The following is a 20,891-nucleotide window of genomic DNA, read 5'->3' on the forward strand; positions in this document are numbered from 1 at the left end:
AGCGTGGGAAGGTTCCACCAACGGTCGGCAGCGCGTGGGTTCTAACGGAAAGCCTAAGCTCGTCTCCCCTGAGGGTTTTCCTAATGTCTCTGTGCCAGGGAATTCTAAGGGGGTTTGCAGGATATCCTAGTGTAAGAGGCTGCCTACCCAAGGTCAGTGAAGGTATTTCTCGGACTTCCCCGAACAGGGAACACCTGTGACTGAAGAGAGCTTCGTGGAGTTTTCTCTCGACCTACCCTATGCAATGACAATTGTTCCGGAATCCTGAGCGTGGGGAGGTTCCACCAACGGTCGGCAGCGCGTGGGTTCTAACGGAAAGTCTAAGCTCGTCTCCCCTGAGGGTTTTCCTCATGTCTCTGTGCCAGAGAATGCTAGGGGGGTTTGCAGGATATCCCAGTGAAAGAGACTGCCTCCCCAAGTTCAGGGAAGGTATTTCTCGGACTTCCCCGAACAGGGAACACTGTGACTGAAGAGAGCTGCGTGGACTTGTCTCTCGCGCTCCCCCACGCACTGACAATCGTTTCGGAATCCTGAGCGTGGGGAGGTTCCACCAACGGTCGGCAGCGCATGGGTTCTAACGGAAAGCCTATTCACGCCTCCCCTGAGGGTTTTCCTAATTTCTCTGTGCCAGGGAATGCTAGGGGGATTTGCAGGATATCCCAGTGACAGAGGCTGCCTACCCAAGTTCAGGGAAGGTATTTCTCGGACTTCCCCATACAGGGAACACCTGTGACTAAAGAGAGCTGCGTGGAATTGTCTCTCGATCTCCCGCACACACTGACAATGTTTCCGGAATCCTGAGCGTGGGGAGGTTCCACCAACGGTCGGCAGCGCGTGGGTTCTAACGGAATGCCTAAGCTCATCTCCCCTGAGGGTTTTCCTAATGTCTATGTGCCAGGGAATGCTAGGGGGGTTTGCAGGATATCCCAGTGAGAGTGGCTGCCTCCCCAAAGTCAGGGAAGTTATTTCTCGGACTTCCCCATAAAGGGACCGCCTGTGACTGAAGAGAGCTGCGTGGAGTTGTCTCTCGTACTCCCCCACGCACAGACAATGTTTCCGGAATCCTGAGCGTGGGGAGGTTCCACCAACGGTCGGTAGCGCGTGGGTTCTAACGGAATGTCTAATCTCGCCTCCCATGAGTGTTTTCCTAATTTCTCTGTGCCAGGGTATGCTAGGGGGGTTTGCAGGATATCCCAGTGACAGAGGCTGCCTTCCCAAGTTCAGGGAAGTTATTTCTCGGACTTCCCCAAACAGGGAACACCTGTGACTGAAGAGAGCTTCGTGGAGTTGTCTCTCGATCTCTCCCACACACTGACAATTGTTCCGGAATCCTGAGCGTGGGGAGGTTCCACCAACGGTCGGCAGCGCGTGGGTTCTAATGGAAAGCCTAAGCTCGACTCCCCTGAGGATTTTCCTCATGTCTCTGTGCCAGGGAATACTAGGGGTGTTTGCAGTATATCCCAGTGACAGAGGCTGCCTCCCCAAGGTCAGGGAATGTTTTTCTCGGACTTCCCCGAACAGGGAACACCTGTGACTGAAGAGAGATATGTGGAGTGTTCTCTCGAGCTCCCCCACGCCCTGACAATGGTTCCGGAATCCTGAGTGTGGGGAGGTTCCACCAACGGTCGTCAGCACGTGGGTTCTAACGGAATGCCTACGCTCATTTCCCCTGAGGGTTTTCCTAATATCTCTGTGCCAGGGAATGCTAGGGGGGTTTGCAGGATATCCCAGTGACAGAGGCTGCACCCAAAGGTCAGGGAAGTTATTTCTCGGACTTCCCCGAACAGGGAACACCTGTGACTGAAGAGAGCTGCGTGGAGATATCTCTCGAGCTCCCCCACGCACTGACAATGGTTCCGGAATCCTGAGCGTGGGGAGGTTCCACCAACGGTCGGCAGCTCGTGGGTTCAAACGGAAAGCCTAAGCTCGCCTCCCCTGAGGGTTTTCCTAATGTCTCTGTGCCAGGGAATGCTAGGGGGATTTGCAGGATATCCCAGTGACAGAGGCTGCCTCCCCAAGGTCAGGGAAGGTATTTCTCGGACTTCCCCGAACAGGGAACACCTGTGACTGAAGAGAGCTGCGTGGAGTTGTCTCTCGAGCTCCCCCACGCACTGACAATGGTTCCGGAATCCTGAGCGTGGGGAGGTTCCACCAACGGTCCGCAGCGCGTGGGTTCTAACGGAAAGACTAAGCTCGTCTCCCCTGAGGGTTTTCCAAATGTCTCTGTGTCAGGGGATTCTAGGGGGGTTTGCAGGATATCCCAGTGACAGAGGCTGCCTCCCCAAGGTCAGGGAAGGTATTTCTCGGACTTCCCCGAACAGGGAACACCTGTGACTGAAGAGAGCTGCGTGGAGTTGTCTCTCGAGATCCCCCATGCACTGACAATTGTGCCGGAATCCTGAGCGTGGGGAGGTTCCACCAACGGTCCGCAACGCGTGGGTTCTAATGGAAACCCTAAGCTCTTCTCCCCTGAGGGTTTTCCTAATGTCTCTGTGCCAGGGAATGCTAGGGGGGTTTGCAGGATATCCCAGTGAAAGAGGCTGCCTCCCCAAGGTCAGGGAAGGTATTTCTCGGACTTCCGCGAACAGGGAACACCTGTGACTGACGAGAGCTTCGTGGAGTTGTCTCTCGAGCTCCCCCACGCACTGACAATTGTTCCGGAATCCTGAGCGTGGGGAGGTTCCACCAACGGTCGGCAGCGCGTGGGTTCTAACGGAAAGCCTAAGCTCGTCTCCCCTGAGAGTTTTCCTAATGTCTCTGTGCCAGGGAATGCTAGGGGTGTTTGCAGGATATCCCAGTGACAGAGGCTGCCTCCCCAAGGTCAGGGAAGGTATTTCTCGGACTTCCCCGAACAGGGAACACCTGTGACTGACGAGAGTTGCGTGGAGTTGTCTCTCGAGCTCCCCCATGCACTGACAATGGTTCCGGAATCCTGAGCGTGGGGATGTTCCACCAACGGTCGGCAGCACGTGGGTTCTAACGGAAAGCCTAAGCTCGTCTCCCCTGAGAGTTTTCCTAATGTCTCTCTGCCAGGGAATCCTAGGGGTGTTTGCAGGATATCCCATTGACAGAGGCTGCCTCCCCAAGGTCAGGGAAGGTATTTCTCGGACTTCCCCGAACAGGGAACACCTGTGACTCACGAGAGCTTCGTGGAGTTGTCTCTCGAGCTCCCCCACGCACTGACAATGGTTCCGGTATCCTGAGCGTGGGTAGGTTCCACCAACGGTCGGCAGCGCGTTGGTTCTAACGGAAAGCCTAAGCTCGTCTCCCCTGAGGGTTTTCCTAATGTCTCTGTGCCAGGGAATGCTAGGGGGGTTTGCAGGATATCCCAGTGACAGAGGCTGCCTCCCCAAGGTCAGGGAAGCTATTTCTCCTACTTGCCCGAACAGGGAACACCTGTGACTAAAGAGAGCTGCGTGGAGTTGTCTCTCGAGATCCCCAACACACTGACAGTGGTTCCGGAATGCTGAGCGTGGGGAGGTTCCACCAACGGTCGGCAGCGCATGGGTTCTAACGGAAAGCCTAAGCTCGTCTCCCCTGAGGGTTTTCCTAATTTCTCTCTGCCAGGGAATGCTAGGGGGTTTTGAAGGAAATCCCAGTGACAGAGGCTGCCTCCCCAAGGTCAGGGAAGGTATTTCTCGGACTTCCCCGAACAGGGACCCCCTGTGACTGACGAGAGCTGCGTGGAGTTTTCTCTCGAGCTCCCACACGCAATGACAATGGTTCCGGAATCCTGAGCGTCGGGAGGTTCCACCAACGGTCGGCAGCGCGTGGGTTCTAACGGAAAGCCTAAGCTCGTCTCCCCTGAGTTTTTTCCTAATGTCTCTTTGCTAGGGAATGCTAGGGGGGTTTACAGGATATCCCAGTGACAAAGGCTGCCTCCCCAAGGCCAGGGAAAGTATTTCTCGGACATCCCCGAACAGGGAACAACTGTGACTGACGAGAGCTGCGTGGAGTTGTCTCTCGTGCTCCCCAACGCACTGACAATGGTTCCGGAATCCTGAGCGTGGGGAGGTTCCACCATCGGTCGGCAGCGCGTGGGTTCTAACGGAAAGCCTAAGCTCGTCTCCCCTGAGGGATTTCGTAATGTCTCTGTGCCAGGGATTGCTTGGGGGATTTGCAGGATATCCCAGTGACAGAGGCTGCCTCCCCAAGTTCAGGGAAGATATTTCTCGGACTTCCCCGAACAGGGAACACCTGTGACTGTAGAGAGCTGCGTGGAATTTTCTCTCGAGCTCCCCCACTCACTGACAATGTTTCCGGAATCCTGAGCGTGGGGAGGTTCCACCAACGGTCGACAGCACGTGGGTTTTAACGGAAAGCCTAAGCTCGTCTCCCCTGAGGGTTTTCCTAATGTCTCTGTGCCAGGGAATGCTAGGGGGGTTTGCAGGATATCCCAGTGACAGAGGCTGCCTCCCCATGTTCAGGGAAGTTATTTCACGGACTTCCCCGAACAGGGAACACCTGTGACTGAAGAGAGCTGCGTGGAGTTGTCTCTCGAGCTCCCCCACGCACTGACAAAATTTCCGGAATCCTGAGCGTGGGGAGGTTCCAACAACGGTCGGCAGCGCGTTTGTTCTAACCGAAAGCCTAAGCTCGTCTCCCCTGAGGGTTTTCCTATTGTCTCTGTGCCACGGAATGCTAGGGGGGTTTGCAGGATATCCCAGTGACAGAGGCTGCCTCCCCAAGTTCAGGGAAGTTATTTCTCGGACTTCCCCGAACAATGAACACCTGTGACTGAAGAGAGCTGCGTGGAGTTGTCTCTCGAGCTCCCCCACGCACTGACAATGGTTCCGGAATCCTGAGCGTGTGGAGGTTCCACCAACGGTCGGCAGCGCGTGGGTTCTAACGGAAAGCCTAAGCTCGTCTCCCCTGAGGGTTTTCCTAATGTCTCTGTGCCAGGGAATGCTAGGGGGGTTTGCAGGATATCTCAGTGACAGAGGCTGCCTCCCCAAGGTCAGGGAATGTATGTCTCGGACTTCCCCAAACAGGAAACACCTGTGACTGTAGAGAGCTTCGTGAATTTGTCTCTCAAGCTCCCCCACGCACTGGAAATGGTTCCGGAATCCTGAGCGCGGGGAGATTCCACCAACGGTCGGCAGCGCGTAGGTTCTAACGGAATGCCTAAGCTCGTCTCCCCTGAGGGTTTTCCAAATTTCTCTGATCCAGGGAATGCTAGGGGGGTTTGCAGGAAATCCCAGTGACAGAGGCTGCCTCCCCAAGTTAAGGGAAGGTATTTCTCGGACTTCCCCGAACAGGGAACACCTGTGACTGAAGAGAGCAGCGTGGAGTTGTCTCTCGAGCTCCCCCACACACTGACAATGGTTCCGGAATCCTGAGCGTGGGGAGGTTCCACCAACGGTCGGCAGCGCGTGGGTTCTAACGGAAAGCCTAAGCTCGTCTCCCCTGAGGGTTTTCCTAATGTCTCTGTTCCAGGGAATGCTAGGGGGTTTTGCAGTATATCCCAGTGACAGAGGCTGCCTCCCCAAGTTCAGGGAAGATATTTCTCGGACTTCCCCGAACAGGGAACACCTGTGACTGTAGAGAGCTGCGTGGAATTTTCTCTCGAGCTCCCCCACTCACTGAAAATATTTCCGGAATCCTGAGCGTGGGGAGGTTCCACCAACGGTCGGCAGCGCGTGGGTTTTAACGGAAAGCCTAAGCTCGTCTCCCCTGAGGGTTTTCCTAATTTCCCTCTGCCAGGTAATGCTAGGGGGTTTTGAAGGAAATCCCAGTGACAGAGGCTGCCTCCCCAAGGTCAGGGAAGGTATTTCTCGGACTTCCCCGAACAGGGACCCCCTGTGACTGACGAGAGCTGCGTGGAGTTTTCTCTCGAGCTCCCACACGCAATGACAATGGTTCCGGAATCCTGAGCGTCGGGAGGTACCACCAACGGTCGGCAGCGCGTGGGTTCTAACGGAAAGCCTAAGCTCGTCTCCCCTGAGTTTTTTCCTAATGTCTCTGTGCTAGGGAATGCTAGGGGGGTATACAGGATATCCCAGTGACAAAGGCTGCCTCCCCAAGGCCAGGGAAAGTATTTCTCGGACATCCCCGAACAGGGAACAACTGTGACTGACGAGAGCTGCGTGGAGTTGTCTCTCGTGCTCCCCAACGCACTGACAATGGTTCCGGAATCCTGAGCGTGGGGAGGTTCCACCATCGGTCGGCAGCGCGTGGGTTCTAACGGAAAGCCTAAGCTCGTCTCCCCTGAGGGATTTCGTAATGTCTCTGTGCCAGGGATTGCTTGGGGGATTTGCAGGATATCCCAGTGACAGAGGCTGCCTCCCCAAGTTCAGGGAAGATATTTCTCGGACTTCCCCGAACAGGGAACACCTGTGACTGTAGAGAGCTGCGTGGAATTTTCTCTCGAGCTCCCCCACTCACTGACAATGTTTCCGGAATCCAGAGCGTGGGGAGGTTCCACCAACGGTCGGCAGCGCGTGGGTTTTAACGGAAAGCCTAAGCTCGTCTCCCCTGAGGGTTTTCCTAATGTCTCTGTGCCAGGGAATGCTAGGGGGGTTTGCAGGATATCCCAGTGACAGAGGCTGCCTCCCCATGTTCAGGGAAGTTATTTCTCGGACTTCCCCGAACAGGGAACACCTGTGACTGAAGAGAGCTGCGTGGAGTTGTCTCTCGAGCTCCCCCACGCACTGACAAAATTTCCGGAATCCTGAGCGTGGGGAGGTTCCAACAACGGTCGGCAGCGCGTGGGTTCTAACCGAAAGCCTAAGCTCGTCTCCCCTGAGGGTTTTCCTATTGTCTCTGTGCCACGGAATGCTAGGGGGGTTTGCAGGATATCCCAGTGACAGATGCTGCCTCCCCAAGTTCAGGGAAGTTATTTCTCGGACTTCCCCGAACAATGAACACCTGTGACTGAAGAGAGCTGCGTGGAGTTGTCTCTCGAGCTCCCCCACGCACTGACAATGGTTCCGGAATCCTGAGCGTGTGGAGGTTCCACCAACGGTCGGCAGCGCGTGGGTTCTAACGGAAAGCCTAAGCTCGTCTCCCCTGAGGGTTTTCCTAATGTCTCTGTGCCAGGGAATGCTAGGGGGGTTTGCAGGATATCCCAGTGACAGAGGCTGCCTCCCCAAGGTCAGGGAATGTATGTCTCGGACTTCCCCAAACAGGAAACACCTGTGACTGTAGAGAGCTTCGTGAATTTGTCTCTCAAGCTCCCCCACGCACTGGAAATGGTTCCGGAATCCTGAGCGTGGGGAGATTCCACCAACGGTCGGCAGCGCGTAGGTTCTAACGGAATGCCTAAGCTCGTCTCCCCTGAGGGTTTTCCAAATTTCTCTGATCCAGGGAATGCTAGGGGGGTTTGCAGGAAATCCCAGTGACAGAGGCTGCCTCCCCAAGTTAAGGGAAGGTATTTCTCGGACTTCCTCGAACAGGGAACACCTGTGACTGAAGAGAGCTGCGTAGAGTTGTCTCTCGAGCTCCCCCACGCACTGACAATGGTTCCGGAATCCTGAGCGTGGGGAGGTTCCACCAACGGTCGGCAGCGCGTGGGTTCTAACGGAAAGCCTAAGCTCGTCTCCCCTGAGGGTTTTCCTAATGTCTCTGTTCCAGGGAATGCTAGGGGGTTTTGCAGTATATCCCAGTGACAGAGGCTGCCTCCCCAAGTTCAGGGAAGATATTTCTCGGACTTCCCCGAACAGGGAACACCTGTGACTGTAGAGAGCTGCGTGGAAATTTCTCTCGAGCTCCCCCACTCACTGACAATGTTTCCGGAATCCTGAGCGTGGGGAGGTTCCACCAACGGTCGGCAGCGCGTGGGTTTTAACGGAAAGCCTAAGCTCGTCTCCCCTGAGGGTTTTCCTAATGTCTCTGTGCCAGGGAATGCTAGGGGGGTTTGCAGGATATCCCAGTGACAGAGGCTGCCTCCCCATGTTCAGGGAAGTTATTTCTCGGACTTCCCCGAACAGGGAACACCTGTGAATGAAGAGAGCTGCGTGGAGTTGTCTCTCGAGCTCCCCCACGCACTGACAAAATTTCCGGAATCCTGAGCGTGGGGAGGTTCCAACAACGGTCGGCAGCGCGTGGGTTCTAACCGAAAGCCTAAGCTCGTCTCCCCTGAGGGTTTTCCTATTGTCTCTGTACCACGGAATGCTAGGGGGGTTTACAGGATATCCCAGTGGCAGAGGCTGCCTCCCCAAGTTCAGGGAAGTTATTTCTCGGACTTCCCCGAACAGGGAACACCTGTGACTGTAGAGAGCTGCGTGGAATTTTCTCTCGAGCTCCCCCACTCACTGAAAATATTTCCGGAATCCTGAGCGTGGGGAGGTTCCACCAACGGTCGGCAGCGCGTGGGTTTTAACGGAAAGCCTAAGCTCGTCTCCCCTGAGGGTTTTCCTAATTTCCCTCTGCCAGGTAATGCTAGGGGGTTTTGAAGGAAATCCCAGTGACAGAGGCTGCCTCCCCAAGGTCAGGGAAGGTATTTCTCGGACTTCCCCGAACAGGGACCCCCTGTGACTGACGAGAGCTGCGTGGAGTTTTCTCTCGAGCTCCCACACGCAATGACAATGGTTCCGGAATCCTGAGCGTCGGGAGGTACCACCAACGGTCGGCAGCGCGTGGGTTCTAACGGAAAGCCTAAGCTCGTCTCCCCTGAGTTTTTTCCTAATGTCTCTGTGCTAGGGAATGCTAGGGGGGTATACAGGATATCCCAGTGACAAAGGCTGCCTCCCCAAGGCCAGGGAAAGTATTTCTCGGACATCCCCGAACAGGGAACAACTGTGACTGACGAGAGCTGCGTGGAGTTGTCTCTCGTGCTCCCCAACGCACTGACAATGGTTCCGGAATCCTGAGCGTGGGGAGGTTCCACCATCGGTCGGCAGCGCGTGGGTTCTAACGGAAAGCCTAAGCTCGTCTCCCCTGAGGGATTTCGTAATGTCTCTGTGCCAGGGATTGCTTGGGGGATTTGCAGGATATCCCAGTGACAGAGGCTGCCTCCCCAAGTTCAGGGAAGATATTTCTCGGACTTCCCCGAACAGGGAACACCTGTGACTGTAGAGAGCTGCGTGGAATTTTCTCTCGAGCTCCCCCACTCACTGACAATGTTTCCGGAATCCAGAGCGTGGGGAGGTTCCACCAACGGTCGGCAGCGCGTGGGTTTTAACGGAAAGCCTAAGCTCGTCTCCCCTGAGGGTTTTCCTAATGTCTCTGTGCCAGGGAATGCTAGGGGGGTTTGCAGGATATCCCAGTGACAGAGGCTGCCTCCCCATGTTCAGGGAAGTTATTTCTCGGACTTCCCCGAACAGGGAACACCTGTGACTGAAGAGAGCTGCGTGGAGTTGTCTCTCGAGCTCCCCCACGCACTGACAAAATTTCCGGAATCCTGAGCGTGGGGAGGTTCCAACAACGGTCGGCAGCGCGTGGGTTCTAACCGAAAGCCTAAGCTCGTCTCCCCTGAGGGTTTTCCTATTGTCTCTGTGCCACGGAATGCTAGGGGGGTTTGCAGGATATCCCAGTGACAGATGCTGCCTCCCCAAGTTCAGGGAAGTTATTTCTCGGACTTCCCCGAACAATGAACACCTGTGACTGAAGAGAGCTGCGTGGAGTTGTCTCTCGAGCTCCCCCACGCACTGACAATGGTTCCGGAATCCTGAGCGTGTGGAGGTTCCACCAACGGTCGGCAGCGCGTGGGTTCTAACGGAAAGCCTAAGCTCGTCTCCCCTGAGGGTTTTCCTAATGTCTCTGTGCCAGGGAATGCTAGGGGGGTTTGCAGGATATCCCAGTGACAGAGGCTGCCTCCCCAAGGTCAGGGAATGTATGTCTCGGACTTCCCCAAACAGGAAACACCTGTGACTGTAGAGAGCTTCGTGAATTTGTCTCTCAAGCTCCCCCACGCACTGGAAATGGTTCCGGAATCCTGAGCGTGGGGAGATTCCACCAACGGTCGGCAGCGCGTAGGTTCTAACGGAATGCCTAAGCTCGTCTCCCCTGAGGGTTTTCCAAATTTCTCTGATCCAGGGAATGCTAGGGGGGTTTGCAGGAAATCCCAGTGACAGAGGCTGCCTCCCCAAGTTAAGGGAAGGTATTTCTCGGACTTCCTCGAACAGGGAACACCTGTGACTGAAGAGAGCTGCGTAGAGTTGTCTCTCGAGCTCCCCCACGCACTGACAATGGTTCCGGAATCCTGAGCGTGGGGAGGTTCCACCAACGGTCGGCAGCGCGTGGGTTCTAACGGAAAGCCTAAGCTCGTCTCCCCTGAGGGTTTTCCTAATGTCTCTGTTCCAGGGAATGCTAGGGGGTTTTGCAGTATATCCCAGTGACAGAGGCTGCCTCCCCAAGTTCAGGGAAGATATTTCTCGGACTTCCCCGAACAGGGAACACCTGTGACTGTAGAGAGCTGCGTGGAAATTTCTCTCGAGCTCCCCCACTCACTGACAATGTTTCCGGAATCCTGAGCGTGGGGAGGTTCCACCAACGGTCGGCAGCGCGTGGGTTTTAACGGAAAGCCTAAGCTCGTCTCCCCTGAGGGTTTTCCTAATGTCTCTGTGCCAGGGAATGCTAGGGGGGTTTGCAGGATATCCCAGTGACAGAGGCTGCCTCCCCATGTTCAGGGAAGTTATTTCTCGGACTTCCCCGAACAGGGAACACCTGTGAATGAAGAGAGCTGCGTGGAGTTGTCTCTCGAGCTCCCCCACGCACTGACAAAATTTCCGGAATCCTGAGCGTGGGGAGGTTCCAACAACGGTCGGCAGCGCGTGGGTTCTAACCGAAAGCCTAAGCTCGTCTCCCCTGAGGGTTTTCCTATTGTCTCTGTACCACGGAATGCTAGGGGGGTTTACAGGATATCCCAGTGGCAGAGGCTGACTCCCCAAGTTCAGGGAAGTTATTTCTCGGACTTCCCCGAACAGGGAACACCTGTGACTGAAGAGAGCTGCGTGGAGTTGTCTCTCAAGCTCCCCCACGCACTGGAAATGGTTCCGGAATCCTGAGCGTGGGGAGATTCCACCAACGGTCGGCAGCGCGTAGGTTCTAACGGAATGCCTAAGCTCGTCTCCCCTGAGGGTTTTCCAAATGTCTCTGATCCAGGGAATGCTAGGGGGGTTTGCAGGAAATCCCAGTGACAGAGGCTGCCTCCCAAAGTTAAGGGAAGGTATTTCTCGGACTTCCCCGAACAGGGAACACCTGTGACTGAAGAGAGCTGCGTGGAGTTGTCTCTCGAGCTCCCCCACGCACTGACAATGGTTCCGGAATCCTGAGCGTGGGGAGGTTCCACCAACGGTCGGCAGCGCGTGGGTTCTAACGGAAAGCCTAAGCTCGTCTCCCCTGAGGGTTTTCCTAATGTCTCTGTTCCAGGGAATGCTAGGGGGTTTTGCAGTATATCCCAGTGACAGAGGCTGCCTCCCCAAGTTCAGGGAAGGTATTTCTCGGACTTCCCCGAACAGGGAACACCTGTGACTGAAGAGAGCTGCGTGGAGTTGTCTCTCGAACTCCCCCACGCCCTGACAATGGTTCCGGAATCCTGAGCGTGGGGAGGTTCCACCAACGGTCGGCAGCGCGTGGGTTCTAACGGAAAGCCTTAGCTCGTTACCCTGAGGGTTTTCCTAATGTCTCTGTGCCAGGGAATGCTAGGGGGGTTTGCAGGATATCCCAGTGACAGAGGCTGCCACCCCAAGGTCAGGGAAGTTATTTCTCGGACTTCCCCGAACAGGGAACACCTGTGACTGAAGAGAGCTGCGTGGAGTTGTCTCTCGAGCTCCCCCACGCACTGACAATGGTTCCGGAATCCTGAGCGTGGGGAGTTTCCACCAACGGTCGTCAGCGCGTGGGTTCTAACGGAATGCATAATGTCGCCTCCCCTGAGGTTTTCCCTAATGTCTCTGTGCCAGGGAATGCTAGGGGGGTTTGCAGGATATCCCAGTGTCAGAGGCTGCCTCCCCAAGTTCAGGGATGGTATTTCTCGGACTTCCCCGAACAGGGAACACCTGTGACTGTAGAGAGCTTCGTGGAGTTGTCTCACGAGCTCCCCCACGCAGTGGCAATGGTTCCGGAATCCTGAGCGTGGGGAGATTCCACCAACTGTCGGCAGCGCGTAGGTTCTAACGGAATGCCTAAGCTCGTCTCCCCTGAGGGTTTTCCAAATGTCTCTGTTCCAGGGAATGCTAGGGGGGTTTGCAGGAAATCCCAGTGACAGAGGCTGCCTCCCCAAGGTCAGGGAAGGTATTTCTCGGACTTCCCCGAACAGGGAACACCTGTGACTGAAGAGAGCTGCGTGGAGTTGTCTCTCGAGCTCCCCCACGCACTAACAATGTTTCCGGAATCCTGAGCGTGGGGAGGTTCCACCAACGGTCGGCAGCGCGTGGGTTCTAACGGAAAGCCTAAGCTCGTCTCCCCTGAGGTTTTTCCTAATGTCTCTGTGCCAGGAAATGCTAGGGGGGTTTGCAGTATATCCCAGTGACAGAGGCTGCCTCCCCAAGTTCAGGGAAGGTATTTCTCGGACTTCCCCGAACAGGGAACACCTGTGACTGAAGAGAGCTGCGTGGAGTTGTCTCTCGTGTTCCCCAACGCACTGACAATGGTTCCGGAATCCTGAGCGTGTGGAGGTTCCACCAACGGTCGGCAGCGCGTGGGTTTTAACGGAAAGCCTAAGCTCGTCTCCCCTGAGGGTTTTCCTAATGTCTCTGTGCCAGGGAATGCTAGGGCGGTTTGCAGGATATCCCAGTGACAGAGGCTGCCTCCCCAAGGTCAGGGAAGATATATCTCGGAGTTCCCCGAACAGGGAACACCTGTGAATGACGAGAGCTGCGTGGAGTTGTCTCTCGAGCTCCCCCACGCACTGAAAATGTTTCCGGATTCCTGAGCGTGGGGAGGTTCCACCAACGGTCGGCAGCGCGTGGGTTCTAACGGAAAGCCTAAGCTCGTCTCCCCTGAGGGTTTTCCTAATGTCTCTGTGCCAGGGAATGCTAGGGCGGTTTGCAGGATTTCCCAGTGACCGAGGCTGCCTCCCCAAGGTCAGGGAAGTTATTTCTCGGACTTCCCCGTACAGGGAACACCTGTGACTGAAGAGAGCTGCGTGGAGATGTCTCTCGAGCTCCCCCACGCACTGACAATGGTTCCGGAATCCTGAGCGTGGGGAGGTTCCACCAACGGTCGGCAGCGCGTGGGTTCTAACAGAAAGCCTAAGCTCATCTCCCCTGAGGGTTTTCCTAATGTCTCTGTGCCAGGGAATGCTAGGGGGGTTTGCAGGTTATCCCAGTGAAAGAGGCTGCCTCCCCAAGGTCAGGGAAGTTATTTCTCGGACTTCCCCGAACACGGAACACCTGTGACTGAAGAGAGCTGCGTGGAGTTGTCTCTCGAGCTCCCCCACGCACTGACAATGGTTCCGGAATCCTGAGCGTGAGGAGGTTCCACCAACGGTCGGCAGCGTGTGGGTTCTAACGGAAAGCCTAAGCTCGTCTCCCCTGAGGGTTTTCCTAATGTCTCTGTGCCAGGGAATGCTAGGGGGGTTTGCAGGATCTCCCAGAGACAGAGGCTGCCTCCCCAAGGTCAGGGAAGGTATTTCTCGGACTTCCCCGAACAGGGAACACCTGAGAATGAAGAGAGATGAGTGGAGTTTTCTCTCGAGCTCCCCCACGCACTGACAATGCTTCCGGAATCCTGAGCGTGGGGAGGTTCCACCAAAGGTCGGCAGCGCTTGGGTTTTAACGGAAAGCCTAAGCTCGTGTCCCCTGACTGTTTTTCTAATGTCTCTGTGCCAGGGAATGCTTGGGGTGTTTGCAGGGTATCCCAGTGACAGAGGGTGACTCCCCAAGTTCAGGGAAGGTAATTCTCGGACTTCCCCGAACAGGGAACACCTGTGACTGAAGAGAGCTGCGTGGAGTTGTCTCTCAAGCTCCCCCACGCCCTGACAATATTTCCGGAATCCTGTGCGTAGGGAGGTTCCACCAACGTTCGGCAGCGCGTGGGTTCTAACGGAAAGCCTAAGCTCGTCTCCCCTGAGGGTTTTCCTAATGTCTCTGTGCCAGGGAATGCTAGGGGGGTTTGCAGGATATCCCAGTGACAGAAGCTGCCTCCCAAAGGTCAGGGAAGGTATTTCTCGGACTTCCCTGAACAGGGAACACCTGTGACTTAAGAGAGCTGCGTGGAGTTGTCTCTCGAGCTCCCCCACGCACTGACAATGGTTCCGGAATCCTGAGCGTGGGGAGGTTCCACCAACGTTCGGCAGCGCTTGGGTTCAAACGGAAAGCCTAAGCTCGTCTCCCCTGAGGGTTTTCCTAATGTCTCTGTGCCAGGGTATGCTAGGGGGTTTTGCAGGATATCCCAGTGACAGAGGCTGCCTCCCCAAGGTCAGGGAAGGAATTTCTCGGACTTCCCCGAACAGGGAACACCTGTGACTGAAGAGAGATGCGAGGAGTTGTCTCTCGAGTTCCCCGATGCACTGAGAATTGTTCCGGAATCCTGAGCGTGGGGAGGTTCCACCAACGGTCGTCAGCGAGTGGGTTCTAACGGAAAGCCTACGCTCGTCTCCCTTGAGGGTTTTCCTAATGTCTCTGTGCCAGGGATTGCTAGGGGTTTTGCAGGATATCCCAGAGACTGAGGCTGCCTCCCCAAGTTCAGGGAAGTTATTTCTCGGACTTCCCCAAACAGGGAACACCTGTGAGTGAAGAGAGCTGCGTGGAGTTGTCTCTCGAGGTCCCCCACGCACTGACAATTTTACCGGAATCCTGAGCGTGGGGAGAATCCACCAACGGTCGGCAGCGGGTGGGTTCTAACGGAAAGCCTAAGCTCGTCTCCCCTGAGGGTTTTCCTAATGTCTCTGTGCCAGGGAATGTTAGGGGGGTTTGCAGGATATCCCAGGGCAGAGGCTGCCTCCCCAAGGTCATGAAAGTTACTTCTCGGACTTCCCAGAACAGGGAACACCTGTGACTGAAGAGAGCTGCGTGGAGTTGTCTCTCAAGCTCCCCCACGCCCTGACAATATTTCCGGAATCCTGTGCGTAGGGAGGTTCCAACAACGGTCGGCAGCGCGTGGGTTCTAACGGAAAGCCTAAGCTCGTGTCCCCTGACGGTTTTTCTAATATCTCTGTGCCAGGGAATGCTTGGGGGGTTTGCAGGGTATCCCAATGGCAGAGGGTGCCTCCTCAAGGTCAGGGAAGGTACTTCTCGGACTTCCCCGAACAGGGAACACCTGTGACTGAAGAGAGCTGCGTGGAGTTGTCTCTCGAGCTCCCCCACGCCCTTACAATGGTTCCGGAATCCTGAGCGTGGGGAGGTTCCACCAACGGTCAGCAGCGGGTGGGTTCTAACGGAAAGCCTAAGCTCATCTCCCCTGAGGGTTTTCCTAATGTCACTGTGCCAGGGATTGCTAGGGGGGTTTGCAGGGTATCCCAGGGACAGAGGCTGCCTCCACAAGGTCAGGGTAGGTAATTCTTGGACTTCCCCGTGCAGTGAACAACTGTGACTGAAGAGAGCTGCGTGGAGTTGTCTCTCGAGCTCCCCCACGCACTGACAATGGTTCCGGAATCCTGAGCGTGGGGAGGTTCCACCAACGGTCGGCAGCGCGTGGGTTCTAACGGAAAGCCTAAGCTCGTCTCCCCTGAGGGTTTTCCTAATGTCTCTGTGCCAGGGAATGCTAGGGGGGTTTGCAGGATCTCCCAGAGACAGAGGCTGCCTCCCCAAGGACAGGGAAGGTATTTCTCGGACTTCCCCGAACAGGGAACACCTGAGAATGAAGAGAGATGAGTGGAGTTTTCTCTCGAGCTCCCCCACGCACTGACAATGGTTCCGGACTCCTGAGCGTGGGGAGGTTCCACCAACGGTCGGCAGCGCTTGGGTTTTAACGGAAAGCCTAAGCTCGTCTCCCCTGAGTATTTTCCTAATGTCTCTGTGCCAGGGAATGCTAGGGGTGTTTGCAGGATCTCCCAGAGACAGAGGCTGCCTCCCCAAGTTCAGGGAAGGAATTTCTCGGACTTCCCCGAACAGGGAACACCTGTGACTGAAGAGAGATGCGTGGAGTTGTCTCTCGAGCTCCCCGATTCACTGACAATTGTTCCGGAATCCTGAACGTGGGGAGGTTCCACCAACGGTCGTCAGCGAGTGGGTTCTAACGGAAAGCCTACGCTCGTCTCCCTTGAGGGTTTTCCTAATGTCTCTGTGCCAGGGATTGCTAGGGGTTTTGCAGGATATCCCAGAGACAGAGGCTGCCTCCCCAAGTTCAGGGAAGTTATTTCTCGGACTTCCCCAAACAGGGAACACCTGTGACTGAAGAGAGCTGCGTGGAGTTGTCTCTCGAGCTCCCCCACGCACTGACAATTGTACCGGAATCCTGAGCGTGGTGAGGATCCACCAACGGTCGGCAGCGGGTGGGTTCTAACGGAAAGCCTAAGCTCGTCTCCCCGAGCGTTTTCCTAATGTCTCTGTGCCAGGGAATGTTAGGGGTTTTGCAGGATATCCCAGTGACAGAGGCTGCCTCCCCAAGATCATGGAAGGTACTTCTCGGACTTCCCCGAACAGGGAACTCCTGTGACTGAAGAGAGATGCGTGGAGTTGTCTCTCAAGCTCCCCCACGCCCTGACAATATTTCCGGAATCCTGTGCGTAGGGAGGTTCCACCAACGGTCGGCAGCGCATGGGTTCTAACGGAAAGCCTAAGCTCGTGTCCCCTGACGGTTTTTCTAATGTCTCTGTGCCAGGGAATGCTTGGGGTGTTTGCAGGGTATCCCAGTGACAGAGGGTGACTCCCCAAGTTAAGGGAAGGTAATTCTCGGACTTCCCCGAACAGGGAACACCTGTGACTGAAGAGAGCTGCGTGGAGTTGTCTCTCGAGATCCCCCACGCCCTGACAATGGTTCCGGAATCCTGAGCGTGTGGAGGTTCCACCAACGGTCAGCAGCGGGTGGGTTCAAACGGAAAGCCTAAGCTCGTCTCCCCTGAGGGTTTTCCCAATGTCTCTGTGCCAGGGAATGCTAGGGGGGTTTGCAGGTTATCCCAGGGACAGAGGCTGCCTCCCCAAGGTCAGGGTAGATACTTCTCGGACTTCCCCGTGCAGGGAACAACTGTGACTGAAGAGAGCTGCGTGGAGTTGTCTCTCGAGCTCCCCCACGCCCTGACAATGTTTCCGGAATCCTGAGCGTGGGGAGGTTCCACCAACGGTCGGCAGCGCGTGGGTTCTAACGGAAAGCCTAAGCTCGTCTCCCCTGAGGGTTTTCCTAATGTCTCCGTGCCAGGGAATGCTAGGGGGGTTTGCAGGATATCCCAGTGACAGACGCTGCACCACAAGGTCAGGGAAGGTACTTCTCGGACTTCCCCGAACAGGGAACACCTGTGACTGAAGAGAGCTGCGTGGAGTTGTCTCTCGAGCTCCCCCACACCCTGACAATGGTTCCGGAATCCTGAGCGTGGGGAGGTTCCACCAACGGTCGGCAGCGCTTGGGTTCTAACGGAAAGCCTAAGCTCGTCTCCCCTGGGGGTTTTCCTAATGTCTCTGTGCCAGGGATTGCTAGGGGTTTTGCAGGATATCCCAGAGACAGAGGCTGCCTCCCCAAGTTCAGGGAAGGTATTTCTCGGACTTCCACAAACAGGGAACACCTGTGACTGAAGAGAGCTGCGTGGAGTTGTCTCTCGAGCTCCCCCACGCACTGACAATTGTACCGGAATCCTGAGCGTGGTGAGGATCCACCAACGGTCGGCAGCGGGTGGGTTCTAACGGAAAGCCTAAGCTCGTCTCCCCGAGCGTTTTCCTAATGTCTCTGTGCCAGGGAATGTTAGGGGTTTTGCAGGATATCCCAGTGACAGAGGCTGCCTCCCCAAGATCATGGAAGGTACTTCTCGGACTTCCCCGAACAGGGAAATCCTGTGACTGAAGAGAGATGCGTGGAGTTGTCTCTCAAGCTCCCCCACGCCCTGACAATATTTCCGGAATCCTGTGCGTAGGGAGGTTCCACCAACGGTCGGCAGCGCATGGGTTCTAACGGAAAGCCTAAGCTCGTGTCCCCTGACGGTTTTTCTAATGTCTCTGTGCCAGGGAATGCTTGGGGTGTTTGCAGGGTATCCCAGTGACAGAGGGTGACTCCCCAAGTTAAGGGAAGGTAATTCTCGGACTTCCCCGAACAGGGAACACCTGTGACTGAAGAGAGCTGCGTGGAGTTGTCTCTCGAGATCCCCCACGCCCTGACAATGGTTCCGGAATCCTGAGCGTGGGGAGGTTCCACCAACGGTCAGCAGCGTGTGGGTTCAAACGGAAAGCCTAAGCTCGTCTCCCCTGAGGGTTTTCCTAATGTCTCTGTGCCAGGGAATGCTAGGGGTGTTTGCAGGTTATCCCAGGGACAGAGGCTGCCTCCCCAAGGTCAGGGTAGATACTTCTCGGACTTCCCCGTGCAGGGAACAACTGTGACTGAAGAGAGCTGCGTGGAGTTGTCTCTCGAGCTCCCCCACGCCCTGACAATGTTTCCGGAATCCTGAGCGTGGGGAGGTTCCACCAACGTTCGGCAGCGCGTGGGTTCTAACGGAAAGCCTAAGCTCGTCTCCCCTGAGGGTTTTCCTAATGTCTCCGTGCCAGGGAATGCTAGGGGGGTTTGCAGGATATCCCAGTGACAGACGCTGCACCACAAGGTCAGGGAAGGTACTTCTCGGACTTCCCCGAACAGGGAACACCTGTGACTGAAGAGAGCTGCGTGGAGTTGTCTCTCGAGCTCCCCCACACCCTGACAATGGTTCCGGAATCCTGAGCGTGGGGAGGTTCCACCAACGGTCGGCAGGGCTTGGGTTCCAACGGAAAGCCTAAGCTCGTCTCCCCTGGGGGTTTTCCTAATGTCTCTGTGCCAGGGAATGCTAGGGGGTTTTGCAGGATATCCCAGTGACAGAAGCTGCCTCCCCAAGGTCAGGGAAGTTATTTCTCGGACTTCCCCGAACAGGGAACACCTGTGACTGAAGAGAGCTGCGTGGAGTTGTCTCTCGAGCTCCCCCACGCACTGACAATGGTTCCGGAATCCTGAGCGTGGGGAGGTTCCACCAACGGTCGGCAGCGCTTGGGTTCAAACGGAAAGCTTAAGCTCGTCTCCCCTGAGGGTTTTCCTAATGTCTCTGTGCCAGGGTATGCTAGGGGGTTTTGCAGGATATCCCAGTGACAGAGGCTGCCTCCCCAAGGTCAGGGAAGGAATTTCTCGGACTTCCCCGAACAGGGAACACCTGTGACTGAAGAGAGATGCGAGGAGTTGTCTCTCGAGTTCCCCGATGCACTGAGAATTGTTCCGGAATCCTGAGCGTGGGGAGGTTCCACCAACGGTCGTCAGCGAGTGGGTTCTAACGGAAAGCCTACGCTCGTCTCCCTTGAGGGTTTTCCTAATGTCTCTGTGCCAGGGATTGCTAGGGGTTTTGCAGGATATCCCAGAGACAGAGGCTGCCTCCCCAAGTTCAGGGAAGTTATTTCTCGGACTTCCCCAAACAGGGAACACCTGTGAGTGAAGAGAGCTGCGTGGAGTTGTCTCTCGAGCTCCCCCACGCACTGACAATTGTACCGGAATCCTGAGCGTGGGGAGAATCCACCAACGGTCGGCAGCGTGTGGGTTCTAACGGAAAGCTTAAGCTCGTCTCCCCTGAGGGTTTTCCTAATGTCTCTGTGCCAGGGAATGTTAGGGGGGTTTGCAGGATATCCCAGGGACAGAGGCTGCCTCCCCAAGGTCATGAAAGGTACTTCTCGGACTTCCCAGAACAGGGAACACCTGTGACTGAAGAGAGCTGCGTGGAGTTGTCTCTCAAGCTCCCCCACGCCCTGACAATATTTCCGGAATCCTGTGCGTAGGGAGGTTCCAACAACGGTCGGCAGCGCGTGGGTTCTAACGGAAAGCCTAAGCTCGTGTCCCCTGACGGTTTTTCTAATATCTCTGTGCCAGGGGATGCTTGGGGGGTTTGCAGGGTATCCCAATGGCAGAGGGTGCCTCCTCAAGGTCAGGGAAGGTACTTCTCGGACTTCCCCGAACAGGGAACACCTGTGACTGAAGAGAGCTGCGTGGAGTTGTCTCTCGAACTCCCCCACGCCCTGACAATGGTTCCGGAATCCTGAGCGTGGGGAGGTTCCACCAACGGTCAGCAGCGGGTGGGTTCTAACGGAAAGCCTAAGCTCATCTCCCTTGAGGGTTTTCCTAATGTCTCTGTGCCAGGGATTGCTAGGGGGGTTTGCAGGGTATCCCAGGGACAGAGGCTGCCTCCACAAGGTCAGGGTAGGTACTTCTTGGACTTCCCCGTGCAGGGAACAACTGTGACTGAAGAGAGCTGCGTGGAGTTGTCTCTCGAGCTCCCCCACGCCCTGACAATGGTTCCAGAATCCTGAGCGTGGGGAGGTTCCACCAACGGTCGGCAGCGCGTGGGTTCTAACGGAAAGCCTAAGCTCGTATCCCCTGAGGGTTTTTCTAATATCTCTGTGCCAGGAAATGCTAGGGGGTTTTGCAGGTAATCCCAGTGACAGAGGCTGCCTCCCCAAGTTCAGGGAAGGTACTTCTCGGACTTCCCCGAACAGGGAACACCTGTGACTGAAGAGAGCTGCGTGGAGTTGTCTCTCGAGCTCCCCCAGGCACTGACAATGGTTCCGGAATCCTGAGCGTGGGGAGGTTCCACCAACGGTCGGCAGTGCGCGGGTTCTAACGGAAAGCCTAAGCTCGTCTCCCCTGAGGGTTTTCCTAATGTCTCTCTGCCAGGGAATGCTAGGGGGGTTTGCAGGATATCCCAGTGACAGAGGCTGCCTCCCCAAGGTCAGGGAAGTTATTTCTCGGACTTCCCCGAAACGGGAACACCTGTGACTGAAGAGAGCTGCGTGGAGTTGTCTCTCGAGTTCCCCACTCACTGACAATAGTTCCGGAATCCTGAGCGTGGGGAGGTTCCACCAAAGGTCGGCAGCGCGTGGGTTCTAACGGAATGCCTAAGCTCGTCTCCCCTGAGGTTTTTC

This window comes from Vicugna pacos, unplaced genomic scaffold, assembly GCF_048564905.1.
Source record: "Vicugna pacos unplaced genomic scaffold, VicPac4 SAC-SAT, whole genome shotgun sequence".
NCBI classification, from domain to species: Eukaryota; Metazoa; Chordata; class Mammalia; order Artiodactyla; family Camelidae; genus Vicugna; species Vicugna pacos.